This window comes from Gopherus flavomarginatus, chromosome 3 (assembly GCF_025201925.1).
Source record: "Gopherus flavomarginatus isolate rGopFla2 chromosome 3, rGopFla2.mat.asm, whole genome shotgun sequence".
Classification (NCBI taxonomy): Eukaryota; Metazoa; Chordata; order Testudines; family Testudinidae; genus Gopherus; species Gopherus flavomarginatus.
The window spans coordinates 240,037,274-240,053,321 of NC_066619.1; the positions used below are offsets into that span (position 1 = coordinate 240,037,274).

The 16,048-nt window shown below is 42.3% G+C and overlaps 1 protein-coding gene across 6 annotated transcripts in view; it reads left to right on the plus strand.

The window, feature by feature from the left end:
• Positions 1-411: 411 nt before the first annotated feature.
• APBB2 (amyloid beta precursor protein binding family B member 2) overlaps positions 412-16,048 on the plus strand; it is a 330,575-nt gene continuing 314,938 nt past the window's right edge. For 5 of the 6 annotated variants that reach the window (XM_050947568.1, XM_050947575.1, XM_050947573.1 and 2 more), the window contains exon 1: positions 412-564. The gene's annotated coding sequence lies outside the window, so the exon portion shown is untranslated. Of the gene's footprint in view, positions 565-6,688; positions 6,774-16,048 lie in introns of all 6 variants that reach the window. The other variant, XM_050947571.1, reaches the window with a different exon arrangement.

The window sequence follows — 16,048 nt, forward strand, 5'->3', positions numbered from 1 at the left end:
CGCTGAAAACTGGGAATGAAGGGTTTTATAGTGAAACAAAAGATTCAGACATACAGATATGATGAGACATGAGCGGGGATTCTTGGGAGAAGGAGAAACACACCCACCCACACAGATTTAATGCCTTTTATTGTCTCTGGTGCTCAGATACCCACTTCCGGGGTATCTTAGAAACGACTCGCGCTGGTAGCAAACACGTTCTTGCTGTTTTCCTTTCATCGCTGTAGCCAGGCCCCACAGCCTGCTCTTTCCAGGATCCTGCAGTGCCGAATATAACTGCAAAACTAGCAGCGAACACAGGGCGTCGCCCTCCATCCCTGGCAGAGGACTCAAGTTAACCATGTTCCCAACGCTTCGGGTGCTGCAGCTCTTTCCACGCCTGGCGGGGGCGAGGGAGGAGGGACGGGAGGAGGAGCCGCAGCCACAGGCCGGAATTGTTTCCTGGGCTAAGCGCAGCAAGCTGGGAAAGCGTTTCCGGAAGGCTGGTTACATCCCGCAACTGATTTTGCACGCCTCTGGCGTGGGCTAGAGGAGGGAGCAGCCCGAGCGGCGGGAGGCGCAGGGGTAAGTGTGGCGAGGCAGAGCGCAGCGGCCAGGTGCGCCCCAGCTCCCCTTCGCTTGGCCTCGCTGGGCTGCGCGTGGGGCGAGCCGGGGAAGGGCAGGACGTGCCTGTGGGGCTGAGATCGTGGGCTCTGCTCTCTGCCAGCCGCAGCTGCTGCAGCAGCGCTGCCCCGTGCTCGGCGGACGCGCCTCGCTCACCGTCGCTCTCCCTGCAGCGGCTGTGGGCGCAGGGCGAGCCCGGAGTCGGAGAAGGCGTCGGTGGTGGTGGTGGGGGACATCACCGGCCCTGTGCTACCAGCCCCACACACTGGCCGCCTCTCCTGGCCGTCAGCTGGGGGGTAGGGCGGGGTGGGCTGGGAGGGAGCCGCAGCCCCTGCATGTGTGTGCGCGCAGCGGAGGACTCAGGCAGAGCTGAGCTGTCCCCAGGGAGAGGATGCTGGCTGTGGTGATGTGATGTGAGGGGAAGGGAAAGTGCGGGGCTTAAAAGGCAAGGGGGAGATTAGGAGCTTAGGCGCTGTAGGTATGAAATGAGGGGCAGAAGGAAGTGAAAGGGATTTCCAATAGACATGGCTTTGTAGCCCACGATCTCCTCTCCAACCTTATCCGTGCGGAGACCCACAGGGAGAGGAGCGGGGTGTGATGAGTATCTGAGGCGCTAGAGGTGGTGCAGCGCGCACACAATGTAGAAGTCATTTGAACAGTGAATGTAGAAGAAAGTGACCCCTGGAAGCATATATAATATAATAAATTTGTGGAATTTGGCTTTTCCTTTTATTTAAAGAAAACACAGTTTATAAGCTAAATTTTCAGTAATTTCAAAATCTTGGCCATTGTAAAAATGCTACGGTTTTATTTATCCAGCATATAGGGCCTGAAGCTGCACCACTGAAGTGTATGGGATTTTTTTGTCATTATCTCCACTAGATTCTTCTTGCCCTTTATATTTTTCAAAGCATTTACAGACTTTCAAGAGGATGTTTTTATGAAACAGTGAAAATTGCATAATGGACATGCATTGAAAAGCCCAAAACAGACACAGTGACTCTGACATTGGGTTGAACTTGTTTAGAAGTGTGAGATAGGGATCACACAGCTTGCATTTTTATGTAATACAAAGAATGACATTCAAATTGTGTTAAAAGCCTCAAACTTGTGGAGGCAAAGCAGTTACTCACTACACTAGTAGTCATAAAGTACAATAACCACATACACAGTAAATCTTAGTAATTCACCATGAGTTCTGCAAATGCCATAGGATTCTAAAACCCAGATAAGGATACATCACTTTTAGCTACTGCTGGCATTGTATGTCCTCTAGAGCCATGTCAACATGTTATCAGTTTTAATTCTAGATCTGATATTGTAATCATTCTGGTGTCGCTCATGCTTTAATTTATTTTGAATGCATCAGACTTAGCTGACGATGTTGTGCTAAAACTATTTTCTGTGTATCTAACACAATCTTTTTAAAAACAAGAAGGTAGCATAATTCAATAAATAAGAGTCCATAGTAGTGAACATTTCACAAAATCATCGTGACAAAAGTCTTTAACTTCCTTGCATGGAAAAACAATTTTAAATAAACCATACAAAAATCCAAGTAGTTTCTCTCTATCATTTGAAGGAATGAGGTTTTTTTTTTTTTTTTTTAAACGGGTGAAATTAAGATGAATAAAGTATGGACTATTCAGGAAGAATAGTTTTATGGTTGTCAGTAACCTAGTCCCAGATTTGGACCTTAGCGTCCAAAATATGGGGGGTTAGCATGAAAATCCTCCAAGCTTAGTTACCAGCTTGGACCTGGTACTGCTGCCACCACCCAAAAAATTAGAGTGTTTTGGGGCACTCTGGTCCCCACAAAAACCTTCCCTGGGGACCCCAAGACCCAAATCCCTTGAGTCTCACAACAAAGGGAAATAACTCTTTTCCCTTCCCCCCTCCAGGTGCTCCTGGAGAGATACACAGAAGCAACCTCCGTGAATCTAAACAGAGGGAGTCCACCCTCTCTAATTCCAGTCCTGGAACAAAAAGCACTTCCCTCTTCACCCAGAGGGAATGCAAAGTCAGGCTAGTAAATCTAACACACACAGATTTCCCTCTGACTTCTTCCTCCCACCAATTCCCTGGTGAGTACAGACTCAATTTCCCTGAAGTTCCTCACTAAAGAAAAACTCCAACAGGTCTTAAAAGAAAGAAAAATACATACAAATGGTCTCTGTGTATTAAGGTGACAAATACAGGGTCAATTGCTTAAAAGAAATATGAATAAACAGCCTTATTCAAAAAGAATACAATTCAAAGCACTCCAGCAACTATAGACATAAATACAAAACAACAAACCATTTTGTACTTACAACTTGGAAACAGAAGATTAGAAAGCAGGAAATAGAAAAATCCTTCTCTAGCTGAGAGAGATTCAGGCAGAAGACAAAGAACCCAGACACAAACTTCCCTCCACCCAGAGTTGAAAAAAATCCTGTTTCCTGATTGGTCCTCTGGTCAGGTGCTTCAGGTTACTTTTTTTTCAGGTGAAAGAGACATTAACCCTTAGCTATCTGTTTATGACAATGGTGAGTTTAGAATTGAGAAAAATTCTCCATCAGTAAAGCAGCTGAAGCAAATGTGGCATTCCCAATTTGGGAGACAACCAAGATTAGATCAAAATAGCATAGGTAATATTCCCAGTGATAGGACACAGAATTCGAAGTCAGGAGACCTGGCTTCTGTTTCTCAGATTTATGGTTGACTACATGAGAAGCCAGTCAAGATGAGGATAGGATGTGGCCCAATCTTGTACTTTTTAAGAGACTTATTCTGCTGTCATTGAAGTCAGTGCCTCCCTAGGGAGTATGGAATAGGACTCGGAGTGTCAGACTCAATATTTGAATTAGAGTAGGAATTTAGGAAGCTTGTGAAGAAAGAACTTCTGTACTTGAGATGGCGTGAAATAAGGGTTTCAGCAAAGGCAGGGTCAAGGTGAAGATTAATTCTGGCATTTGGTCTGTAGCTATTGATACGCTGACTGACGCATCAGTCTTGCATCACCTTTATCTGTCAAATGAGGAATAAGGATGAATCAAAGTCTTTTGGACTTGGAGACAAAGTGAAGTTCCACGTTGGTAATTACAATAGCAATACTTGACATAGTGGAAACGGGTTCTCACAACAAAATTTATGGTGGCCTCAAAGTGCAGCCACCAACTGTTGCTGGTGGCCTTGCTGATAATTTAACTTTAGGAAAAACAAATATGCACATACACATGTCCAAATCATTGTAATTTATTGACTCTTTTTGCAGACTCAATAATAAAAATAATGTACAATTATCTATTCTTTACTGGACCTAAACAGGATGAAAACACAAAATGCTCTTGCAGGTTCTTGTCTTTTTTGTTGGTGGTTTTGCCTTTATTTATTTTTCTTTTAAAGACTTGCTCGCTAGTAAGTCTGTGGCTGTGAAAAGTAATATTAATAAATATTACATTTCACAGTCCTGGCAAGCCTGGGGACAAATTAAACCTTGGATGGGGAAGTCGATAGCTGGGATTGGGGGGGAATGCATAATGGGCTGGCGGAGATAGTGGGAGCCAAGGGCAATGGGGGGGTGAGACCCATAGGTAGGGGTTGGAGCCCCATGGCCAGAGCCTGCTGCCCACCTGCTGTCCCCAGGAAGGTGGGGAACTCGCTAGCTGCCTGCGCCAGCATTTGTCTCTCCAGAGGGTAGCAGGGTCCAACCCCTGCTGGTGGCCCTGGGGGAGGGACCACTGCTTTGGGGTCCTGACCCACAGTTTGAGAACCACTGATATAGACATTGGACCAATTTTAAAAATGTATTGTTATGTTTGCTTTAGTAAAATTATTTTGAGATGTAGATTTGTGGCATGCTTAGTTGCCACTTCCAAAAAATATCTTGGTAGTTGGAATTTTTTTCCTTGAAACTACTGAGGAATCAGGCAATGCAATACCTAATTGCATGAAAACTTTTTAAAATCAAAACTATGTGCAAAGAGGTGGCTTGGAATGGTAAACTTCCATATGTGCCCATATAACTTGTTGAACTGACTTAAAAATATAAACAGGGAAAAATTTAAAAACTTGTTTCCAAATTGACTTTTGGGTACCAGCTTCTTATAAATCCCGGTTCACTTATAAATTCCTGAAAAGAGAAATCTGTATAATGTAAAGGTCAACCACCTTTCTGTGCTGTGGTGCAGATATTGTTACTAGAACAGGGGTGGGCAAACTTTTTAGTCTGAGGGCCACAGTGGGGTTGTGAAACAGTATGGAGGGTCAGGAAGGCTGTGTCTCCCCCCCCCCCTCCAAACAGCCTGCCCCCTCCCGGGATCCCATCCCCTGACCGTCCCCCCTCCCCTTTTTGAATGTGGCGCTATGAACATGGGCGGAGGACTCAGGAGGAGCAGGGGCAGCCACGCAGCCAGAGAGAAGCAGCGGTTTCCCCTTCAAACTGCCACTTCTTTCCGGTCAGCTGTGCGGCTGCCCGGTACTCCTGCTGAGTCCTCCGCCCACGCTCCCGCTCCTCCCACCAGTGCTTCTGTCCCTACAGTGCAGCCCCTCCCTGCTGTAGAGGGTGCTTTGGTGCTGAGCTGCCGGAGTGCCCGGCCCTGGGCCCCCCTGTTGTTGGGGGGCCTGTGTCAGAGCACCCTATGTTCACTTGTAAATCTGCCCCTGAGCTGTGCCACCCGGCTGGAGCCAGTCACACCACCGTTCTGCCGGCATGGCGAGCGGAGGCTGTGGGGGAGGGGGGACAGCAGGGGAGGGGCCGGGCAGGCCCTTCTCTGTACTAGAAGACGGCAGAGATAATAGTAAAATCATCATAAATTTTGAAAAAATTCCATTTGAGGTTTTGCTTGTGGAATTTATATCAATGCCCATAATTCAGAGAAGATGAGACAAGTTATCTAGAATGATAGGTTACAGTGCTTTAATAATTTTTATAATATCCCTCTACCCTGATATAACGCTGTCCTCAGGAGCCAAAAAATCTTACCGCATTATAGGTGAAACCGCGTTATATCGAACTTGCTTTGATCCTGCCCCTCTGGAGCTCTGCTTTACCGGATTATATCAGAATTCGTGTTATAGCAGGTCGTGTTTATATAGGGGTAGAGGTGTAGTTTCTTTTGTCCTGAAAGGGCTTAAAGCACTCTCTAGCTTTGGTATAAACAGGGGTCATATATCACTGAAATGCAGCCCTCTTTGGTTGGAATGCAGTAAACATTATGGGGTGGCAACAGTACATGCCAGTTGTTTAGGGGGTGGGGAATGAATCAAAACTATATGAAGACTTTTAGGGATGCACTTACAGTGAAATTTGACCAAGACATTGCAAAAAGTGCCGTTTGATGAAGAGGACTTAGTTTTACATTTCTGCTGGTTCAGTAATGTCTTAGGAGCTGATCTGCAATTGAACCTGTGATGCGGACCCCTACAAGGGCCCCATTGAAGTCTGTGGGGCTCCCTATGGGTGCAGCAGTCTGCTTGCACAGATCAGACTGCGGACTCTAGACCTCAGTGGGAAACAGTGCTGATGCTGAATCACCAGCTTGGTTACTTGCAGCACTGTGGGCTGTCCTTGGAGGTTGCTTTTCCAGGTTCTAAAAGGCCAAGCCTTGTTTAATTTATGAGATCTGAGGTTGCATAGCTCCAACTTTTAGCACATGCTGTCTGTGTTTTGCCAATTACACACTTCCATTTGTAGAGTTTTATTAAAAATTCGCCAAGTTATTTTGTCTACTCTGAAAACGTATTTGTTTGTGTACTTGTTCAGTTGTGAAGGCTACTGTTGAAACCAACTTTGCATCTCTGTATAAAAGATTAATGAGAAGAATTATTTTTTTATATGCAGTCTATACATGAATTGGATGATTAAGGGGACATGGTCTACCCATTAAATTAGTGGTCTGAGCTCTAGGTTTGATGCATTTATAGGTGTCTTGGAATTGGGGTAGATAAACTGAGGAGGCTATAGTTTACTCTGGGGAAATTATTTATGAATGTAAACTATTAGGTCTAATTTTAGTATATTGCAACAGTAATAATATTTGATAGAGATTTGCTCATTTCTAGTGAGTAAAAAATTATTTAGCTCCAACACTCTTTAAAACAGAGACTTCCCAATGTGGGCCATGTTTTGATTCGGACACACTATGAACTTTTCCTGCAGTGATGATTGTCTCCAAGCAAATCTTTGGGTGAGCCTTACAAATACACTGTCATGTCACATGACTCCACTGCTTTAAAATTATTGTGTAAAATCTCACTGCAGTACTGGTGTGATCACACCAAAACACAGCAGTCATTTACCAGTTTAGATTCATCCGCTGGTTCTTGTTAGTCAGAGAAACTAAACTGTACTGCTTGGTTTTTTTGTTTTGTTTGTTTTTCTTTTGTCTTCTCTACTATACTGTAGTATGTTTTAGGTATCTCCCACAGACAAAGCAGACTTACCTGCCCCATGGTAAAATTCTGATTTTTGGAAACTGTAGGTGAATTTTGCCATGATGATATGCTTTTGAACAGTTTTCCAGTTGACTTTAAAACATAAGTGCAACTGAATTTAAAAAAAAAAAGTCACAACATTTCCAATGCTTTATTGTGTGTGTGTGTGTGTGTGTGTGTGTGTGTGTGTGTGTGTGTGTGTGTGTGTGTGTTTTTTAAGTGTAAGATTTTTCTAAAAAAATTACATCTGGTATATTTTTGATGCTGTCACTTTAAAAATATGTGGTTCACAGAATTTTATGTTGAGTAAAGAAGAATTTTCCATATGTATGTTAGCTAGTAGTGGTCTCTCTTTCTGCACTCCATAGAATTATGGAGTATAAGTTAGCATACTTAATTTCCAAAGGGAGAGAAACTGGTAGACGTTAAATGATCTGTAAATTTGTTAATCCAAAAATTGTGTTTTAATTTGTTTTTCACAGCAGAAGAGACTAACTCTTGAAGTTGTTACATATAGTATTTTGATAATGTCTATTTGTAGAGGCATGCTGTTCTTTTGTAGCATTCACTGACAAGAACACTCTCCAGGCAGTCAGTGGACATTAAATTGTAATAATTTGGCACCACTAATATTGGTAGGAATTAACTAACCCTTTATCTGAAACCTCTCAAGTATAATTTCTTAAATGGAGGCAGGAGATACTATAGAGTCCTTAATAATCAATTGCTTAGTTCATAACTTGATGATGAACTGTTCTGCATATTAATGCATATCTTCATGTAAACAGACAACCTAAAACAGTGATTTGGTAAATATGGCAAGTGATTTGTTACTGGACACCATTTGTTTGACCCTATGTTAATGATAATACATTATTTACTTTTATGAAATAATGCTTCTTAGCAAGGTACTGTATTGAGTGGCAGTTGGGAAACTGCCCATGAGTTGTGCAGGGGTACAGAAAATATGCTGAAAAAAGAATGGATCTGACTGGGGAGAAAGGTAAGTGGGGAAATGTGCACTTGCATTGGAAATTAACTGCTTACCTGATTATTTTCCATTATGTTGTGTTGAAATCCCGATTTTAAACTTCACAAAGTTTATTTAAATGACTAAGCGAATGCAGGACATTTTAATTGCCATTCATTACCTCATAAGGAGTATTAAACAGGAGATCTGATGGGATGTGTAAATAGAGCCTCATCCAAAGCCCACTGGAAACAGTGGAAAGACTCTCAGGAGGCTCATGGGCCGGGGGGAATAAAATATAACTGAAACCTTGCTGGTTGCAATAGAAAGAGTATTAATAAAAATATTAAACTTTTTAGATATTTATGTTTCCTCAAGTGTCTCAGGTGCTTTATAAAAAAAAAAGTAGGAAGGCAAGGTCTAATCTATCTATGACACTTGTACTGCACCAAACTCCTTAGCATCTAGGTGTAAAACATGTTACTGCAAGGAATTTACAATCTAAATAGGCAACATATAGATGATGGCTACATCATCAACCTGACACTACGAAGCCTGAACAGACCAGTACAAGACCAAAATAACTGGCAGAACTAGTGGATGCCTTGTGCACAGGGGGATGTGGGTCTCCTAGAGGATAAAGAGAGATGATGAAGGCTTGGGAATGGGATGCAGCAGAAAGCAAGTGACTGAGTAGTAAAGATGAATTTCTTTTTAGTTTTCTGTGTTGCTGGAAGGAAGAACAATTAACAAAATACATCACCACAAAAATAAAGTGGAACTAGCAATATGTGCGTTAGACTTTAGTGCTTAGTCATTAGCTTTTTGTTACATCCCATCCTTCATCTAAAATGTATTCATTAGATTGTAAAATCCTCAGGCCGAAGACCACTGTCAGGGTTGTCAAAGGTGCCTGTAGGCTCCTCAGTCCTTATTTAAATGACTTTGTTGAGATACCACAAACCCATTTTTGAAAATGTTGGCTCTTTCTTGTCCATAAAGCATGTTGTGCTGGAAATGTGCTATGTGACCAATAATGGAATTATTTGTCAGGAAAAGGAAGATAGGTAAAAGAGAGAGGCCGGCTGTGCTGTAAGTAAGATATATGGGGTCATTAGCAAACTTCTGTAATCCCAACTTCAGAGCGGTCTCCCAAGTTATAAGCAATAAAACTGCTACTGGGTTTTATTTCTTCTCTTTGAAAGGCTCCCTCACATTTTTTTTTGCCATCTGATAGTTCAGATAAACACAACTAAATTGTTAAACCTCTTATATTTTCCCCTTCCACTAGGAAACTCTGACAGCTTGCTCCCAACCTATTAAAATACTTGGGGAAAATCCTGTTGTTGCTTCTTAAGGGTTGGGGTCCCATATGATATGGTGAAGGGGAGGACAATGTAGTGGTTATTGGAGATGTTAATAATTTAAAACAGGTACTTTTAAAAACTATATTTACATCATATCAGTTTATATCATTAACAAGTTCAGCCAGCAGAAGAGGAGGAGGTATTTATACACTGAGAGCAAGAAGTGGCATGTTCAGAGGGGCAGGGTGGCACCGTTCTGGTGCAGAGTGCAATGGGCTGTTTAACCGCTTAATATTTTATATCCCTAGTGGTTAAGGTGGACTTTATGGGGGAACCTTCCCCACCTTTTCCCATGGACATGACATAGCATTAGTCTATGTATGCATGCTTCCTGTACTCTTTTCTTCCCTATTGTTGACGCAGGCCTCCCTTCTCCTTCCTTTAATTGCAGACGTTTCTCTATCATGTTGAAATCACCACATTTTGTGTTATCCTGTAAGACAGGGATTCTCAAACTTCATTGCACCATCACCCCCTCTGACAACAAAAATTACTACACGACCCCAGGAGTGAGGACCGAAGCCTGAGTCTGCCTGAACGCTGCTGATCCAGGTTGGGGAGCCAAAGCGCAAGGGCTTCAGCCCCAGGTGCGGGCCCTGTAACCTGAGTCCCACCACCAGGGGTGGGAGGGCTCAGGTTCTGGCTTTGGCCCCTGGGGCCCAGCAAGTCTGTCAGCCCTGGTGAGCCCCTTAAAGTGAGATGGCAACCCCCAGTTTGAGAACTGATGCTGTAAGACATTGCTCTAGAAAATAAGTTCACAGTATGGCTCAGTTGCCATTCACAAATGCCTCCATCCTCTGCAGTTTGCCTGGACTAAAGTAGTAGCAGGGTAGTTCTCTTGTCAGCTTGGTAAAGATCTGGAGTTTGGTGCAATGGGAGACTCCTCTGGTGGTGACGGAAGGGAAGCAGATTGTAGGATGATGGCCTGAAGCAATTGCTTTTTGAAAACACATGCACATGTGCTGACCTTTATACATGCGAGTACTTCCATTGTGTGAGTTAGGAAAGCAGTGAGGGAACCCTCAACAGGAAAGTTCTGTTTGCGACAACTCACAGCTATCAGGTTAAGCATCTGTGTACATGTTTGCTGGAATGGGAGTGTAGCTGTTTTCTAGGAAGAGCCATCTGAGTTTCTGGAGAGAAGGCAAGTGGCCTGGCTGGCTTGGGCCTGTGTCTGTCCTCCTGTAGTCTTGGGGTGAGAGTGAGGCTTGGTATACACTACAAACTTATGTTGGTATAACTGCATACTCATGGGTGTAGAATATCCTAATCCCTGGTGTAGACTATGCCATATTAACAGGAGGGCTTCCCCCATCGACAGAGCTACCCCCTGTCAGGGAGGTGGAGTACCCATGCTAATAAAGTTCTCCCATCAGCGTAGGTGGTATCTTCGCTAAGAACTACAGCGGTGCAGCTGCACTGTAAGTGTAGACAAGCCTAAGTGAGAACTGTCTTCAGTAGTGCCATCAAAATCTTCCTGACAACCAGAGCTCCTGGCTCTGTGTGGTTGTGCAGGTGTCCCAGAATGTTTTGTAACTGGCTTATTGATATGTCAGAAAAAGTGGCATGTTGTAGGCTGCTAATCACTTGCTATAGTGTGTGTGTGAGGGGTTGATTGGAGTGAAATATCTGCTCCCACTAGTGACCAGTGGGGAGAAGACATCAGGGACCTGATTCTTTGTTTGCCCTGCCTCTGTGAGATCATTTACACCAATGCAGAAGGAGTGAATTTTGAGTATAAAACATCCCCAAATCAAAATAGCAGAATTCTGTGCTGTCCTTGAATTGGTGTAAGTGAACACATGAGGTGCAGGGCAAGGGGAAATCAGGCCCAAGATGGTTTGGAGGGCAACAGAGTAAGTAGACCTTTGCAGGCTGGTAGGCCATGAGCAGGTAGAGAGAGTAGCTGAAGAGAACACAGTTTTCTCCTGATTGACCACCACTGTCTCCATAGTCCTTTGATTGTACATAGGTAGTTATTAAGTATTAAATAATTAGTATTATGGTAGCACCTAGAAGTCCCAGTCAGGGAGCAGGGCCCCATGGTGCTAGGCACTGTACAAATGCATAACAAGGAGACAGTTGCTGCCTGTAGAGTTCAGGTTAGTGTACTAATCCTGCTAGTGGTGCTTACAGGGTCAAAAAGGATGGAAAGAGTTGTATGTGTTGTAGTTGTCACAAGCACAGAGCTTGCTTAGTAGGACTTCTGAGTGTGTGGGAGGATATAGTTATCCTGTCTAGATGCAGGGTGTCTGGCAATGAAGGTGAGGAGACTTAAAGCCTCAGACTTGTATGATGACACACAAACCACTTCCTTTAGGCCTTGTCTACACTGCCACTTACAGTGCTGAAACTTTCTTCAATCAGGAGTGTGAAAAAACACCCTCCTGAGCGATGCAAGTTTCAGTGCTGTAAAGTGGCAGTGTAGACAGTGCTACAGCGCTGGTAGCTATTCCCCTTGCGGAGATAGTTTTATTACAGCCTCCCAGAGCTGGAGCTGCGACTACACAGCCACATTAAAGCACTACCGTGGCATCGCTTTAACGTCAGCTGTGGAGACATACCCTTATACCAGCCCTGTATGTAAGAGCAGATGTTAAATGGTGGACTAAGGTTGGGAAGGTTTCCTGTGTTGTTTGTAAGAGTTGATATGTGAAATAATGTAGTAGGTAACAATAAGATATAGTCAAGTAAAGAGAAAAATAATGAATTCTTTGAGAACATATGAAGCCAACGGGCAAGATTATAATAGATATTTGAGGGACAAGAAACTTAGTGAGAAATGAGGATGATGTTTCTCAAGGTGTAAATGAATTACTTGTGTCATCATATTCCCACAGGAAGTGGAAGGTGACTTCTGAAAGAGTGATGTGTTTTCACGGTACACAGGAAGAAGAATTAAGTGCAACTGAACAAGTAAAGCAGATAGAACTATTAAAAGTTAACTGTGCCAGATGACCCGCATCTCATAATTTAGAAGGCTGTAACAAGGGAAACTGTACAGCCTTTGGTGAGGACTCTTGATATTCACAAAGGACACAGGAAGTACCAGACCAGAAGGTGACTAATATACTAGTTCCCATCATTAAGAAAGGAACTGGATGGATCCAGTTAATTGTAGAAGCCTCATCTCAGGAAGCCTCACCTCCAGGAAGGATATTTAAAATGTTGATAAAGAAATTGAAAACACACACAGATGTACATAGTTTAGTTGAAATGTGCAGTAAAGGACAGTGCGCATGGATTTATATAAGAAAGATCATGCCTAATATACGTAGCCAAAATCTTCTGTTTAAATCTAGACTATTTAAACTAATGTATTGACTACAGAATTTGAGCTTTGTTTTTGTTAGAAAAAAAATAAAACATTCAACATAAGTTTTCTGGCCTTTACAAAAACATTTTTTACTCTCCCACAACAATTATTTTACAAAGTCACAGAGGCATTGTATATAGAGGAATTATTGACAATATCAAGAGGAGTTTGTTTTAGTTTAATTTAACTTTTGGGAGGCTAGGAAGTTTGAATTTGGGAAACCCATTTGGATTACCAGTGATAGCAAAATATCCTATTGAAGTACAGGAATAATGTTGGAACTATCAATAGGGGAGTGGATTTCAGACAACTTAAATACGCCTATGAAAATGTCACATACAGTGTATAAAATAAACTGTTAAAATTTGATGAAATCTGTAATTTATTCTTAAGGGATGAGAATTATCAAGTATAACAATAAAAATGGTTGAAGGTGGAACATGGGGTTCCTAAATATATTTGAATATAAGTAATCTTAAAATAAATTAAAAAAATAGTTTTACTCCTACTTCTCTCATCAACCTTTTTCCTTGTATAAATGCAGGGGATTAGGATAGATTTATTATATATAATTAGGGCTTCTGATTTTTGTCTTTAATTGATAAACCACGATAAAATACTTGTAATACAATAAATAAGTAGATAGATAAAAATGAAATTTGTGTCCAGCCAATAAACACTAGAAAAAACCCAGAAATGGTTACTTGCATCTAAGGGCTTGTCTACATGTAGCAGTAATGCAGTCTATAGGGGTATGATTTCTAAAGCTCACTAATGTATTGCATGTTAAATGGTCCATGTAGACTCTGGTAGTGTGCACTGAAGGTTCCCTATTGTGCTTTTATAATGTGCATTATTCATTACAGTGTATATATAAAGAGAGCTCTGAAACCCCACTTTTTTGATGTCAAAAATTGCTAAAAATACACCCCCCAAATTGAAATTAATAAACCACGAAAAAGGAAAGCTATATGTATAACTATCTGTTTATGCTGACTTCATAGCCACCTGAGGAAATATTAAAATGTTAATACTGTTTTATTCACAAAATTCAATCCAAATAAATGCTTTTAAAGCGTGTACATGTACTATTTTTGAAATGTGCAAGATCCTCTTACAAACTATACTTGGTTACAGAGTTATTATATAAAAAAAAAAAGCAGCATATTTGTTTTTTTCCCGTCTGTGTGCCCTGTTACATGAATATTTATCAAACTTTGCATTCTCTGTGCCCGCTTCTAGAACTTCTGATCGCAGGGGCTTTCTCTACATGGATTCTTTGTCCCTTTTTGAAGTTCTGTAAGTCCTGATTTGAATTTAAAATTTGCTAAACTTACTGCTCTGAGGCCCACAAACACAAAATAACAGCGAAAATATATTAACCATGATAAAGATAATGAGGTTTATCGGCCAATAGGTTTCTTGTGAAGTTTATTATAAATATGTACTACTGAGAAGTCACAAATTGTTATATTTATTACCTAAAATTACTCTATTTTAGGTGGGGGAATTTTTTTAGTTTATCCTGAAGAAAATTCAGCATTCAACCTCGTGATGATAAACTGGCATGTCCTAAATGTCATTGTGGTATATAACGTGATATTTCATGTCATGGAATGAGGAATATTCAAGAGTCCCCAGACCACAAGTGGAATTGACTTGGAAAAATCAGGAGGATCCCACACATTTTAGGATAGCAGCAACCCTAGATTAGGGGATGATCATGGAGAATGTTCTGGAGGGATTGAGCAGTAGGACTGGCATGATTAGTAAGGGCTGAATCTCAAAAGGGCTTAGGTAAGAATCCTAAAGCTCAGAGGTGTATCTGCACCTCTTTTGGTTAAAAAATCAACCAGCTCTTGTGTTTTTCAGTACAATTAAAAAAAAATACACACCAAAAAATAGCTTTTTTTCCCTCATGATTCTTCCCCTTTTGAACTTAGCCAAAACAAAGAAGTGCAAAGATATGCAGGGGTGTTGCAATGTTTGGTAGAACAAGAGGATCCCTCAAAGATTTTTTCCACCTCAGTCAGCAAAGTGCCATTCCCTAGTTAAAATATTGCTTCCATACCCCCACAAAAAATAAATCAATTGCATATTGTTGGACTGGCCTGTCGGGTGGGTCGAGTGGGAGGAGACTACATGGTACTTTCCACATATGTGCCTACCACTGCCGATGGGAGTCAGAGGAGGTAGTTCTTGTGGCAATACCAAGAACACTTGTGACATGGCCACTGTCTGAGCAGCAGACATGCTGTGGGGTATGCACCCTTGGGGGATGCAGAGGAACATTCAGAGGGGCGCAGGGAGGCACTACCATCCAACACTGCTCTTCCCCCAGCTCAGCTCCGGCCCCACCCCTTGCCGAGGCCCTGGCTTCGGCTCCCTGCCGTGGCTATATTTACAAGGTGAAGGCTGACTTTCTAAATAAACCGAAAGCTGAACTTCTCCGTCATGGGCTCCTAGACTCATCCGTATCCTGTCCAGCTCAACAGTGCTGCAATGTGTGAAAACTTTAAATAAAAAAAAAAGAATTCAGTGAATCCTCCCTAGAAGGTTCATGTGAGGATTTGGCTTGCTTCTTCTGTTCTCTGAATAACACCTTGAAGTGTAAATATAGAGCTAGAAAAAATAACACTTGGTGTAGTTGACTGCATTCCTGCTCACATTACACAAGCTGTGCAGGGCAAGGGGAGCTGATCTTGTGAAGTTGGAATTATGGCCTGTAACTCTAATTTTTGACCTGATAAATCTCACTGCTCCCTGAAAGCTCTTAAGGTTTGTTTCAGTAAATACTGAGGAGGTCTCAAATCTGTGGATTACTTAAGTGCTACACAGGTGGATGGTTTAAAATAAGACTTCTAATGCACAGCAGCTAGAACACACCAGCTGCAAAACCAGGAGTGGATGAGACAGGAGGTGAGTCAGGAAATTGTCTGGCCACAACGCAGTGAATGTGAGTTCATTAGGATGCAGCTTTATTCTATTAAAATAGCTGGGTGTACCCGGCAAAAAATTGTACAGGTCATCATCATTTTCACATAATCCCCAACCTGGGGCCTAGCCCTCTCTGCTGCCCTTCCCTTACATAAGGTAAAGAGGGGCTATAAAGGGAGGAGGGTCAACTCCATGCTGTGCCAGATGTAGGAGCCCCAAATTCCCTTTATTGGCCCCTTAAAGGATGCTTTCTTTCCAATCCATTTTTTTCCAGTAACAGTATCCCTTCTATACTGCGTTGCCTACCCTGGACCTCAGTCACCAGTTTTACATACTAAGTGGCAACGTTCAACTCCCTCTGCCTCCACTCCAGTGGTCCCAGACCTGCTTTGAGGAAGGTGAAAGACCCAATCTCTCCTCAGCCAGTCGGGCACTGCA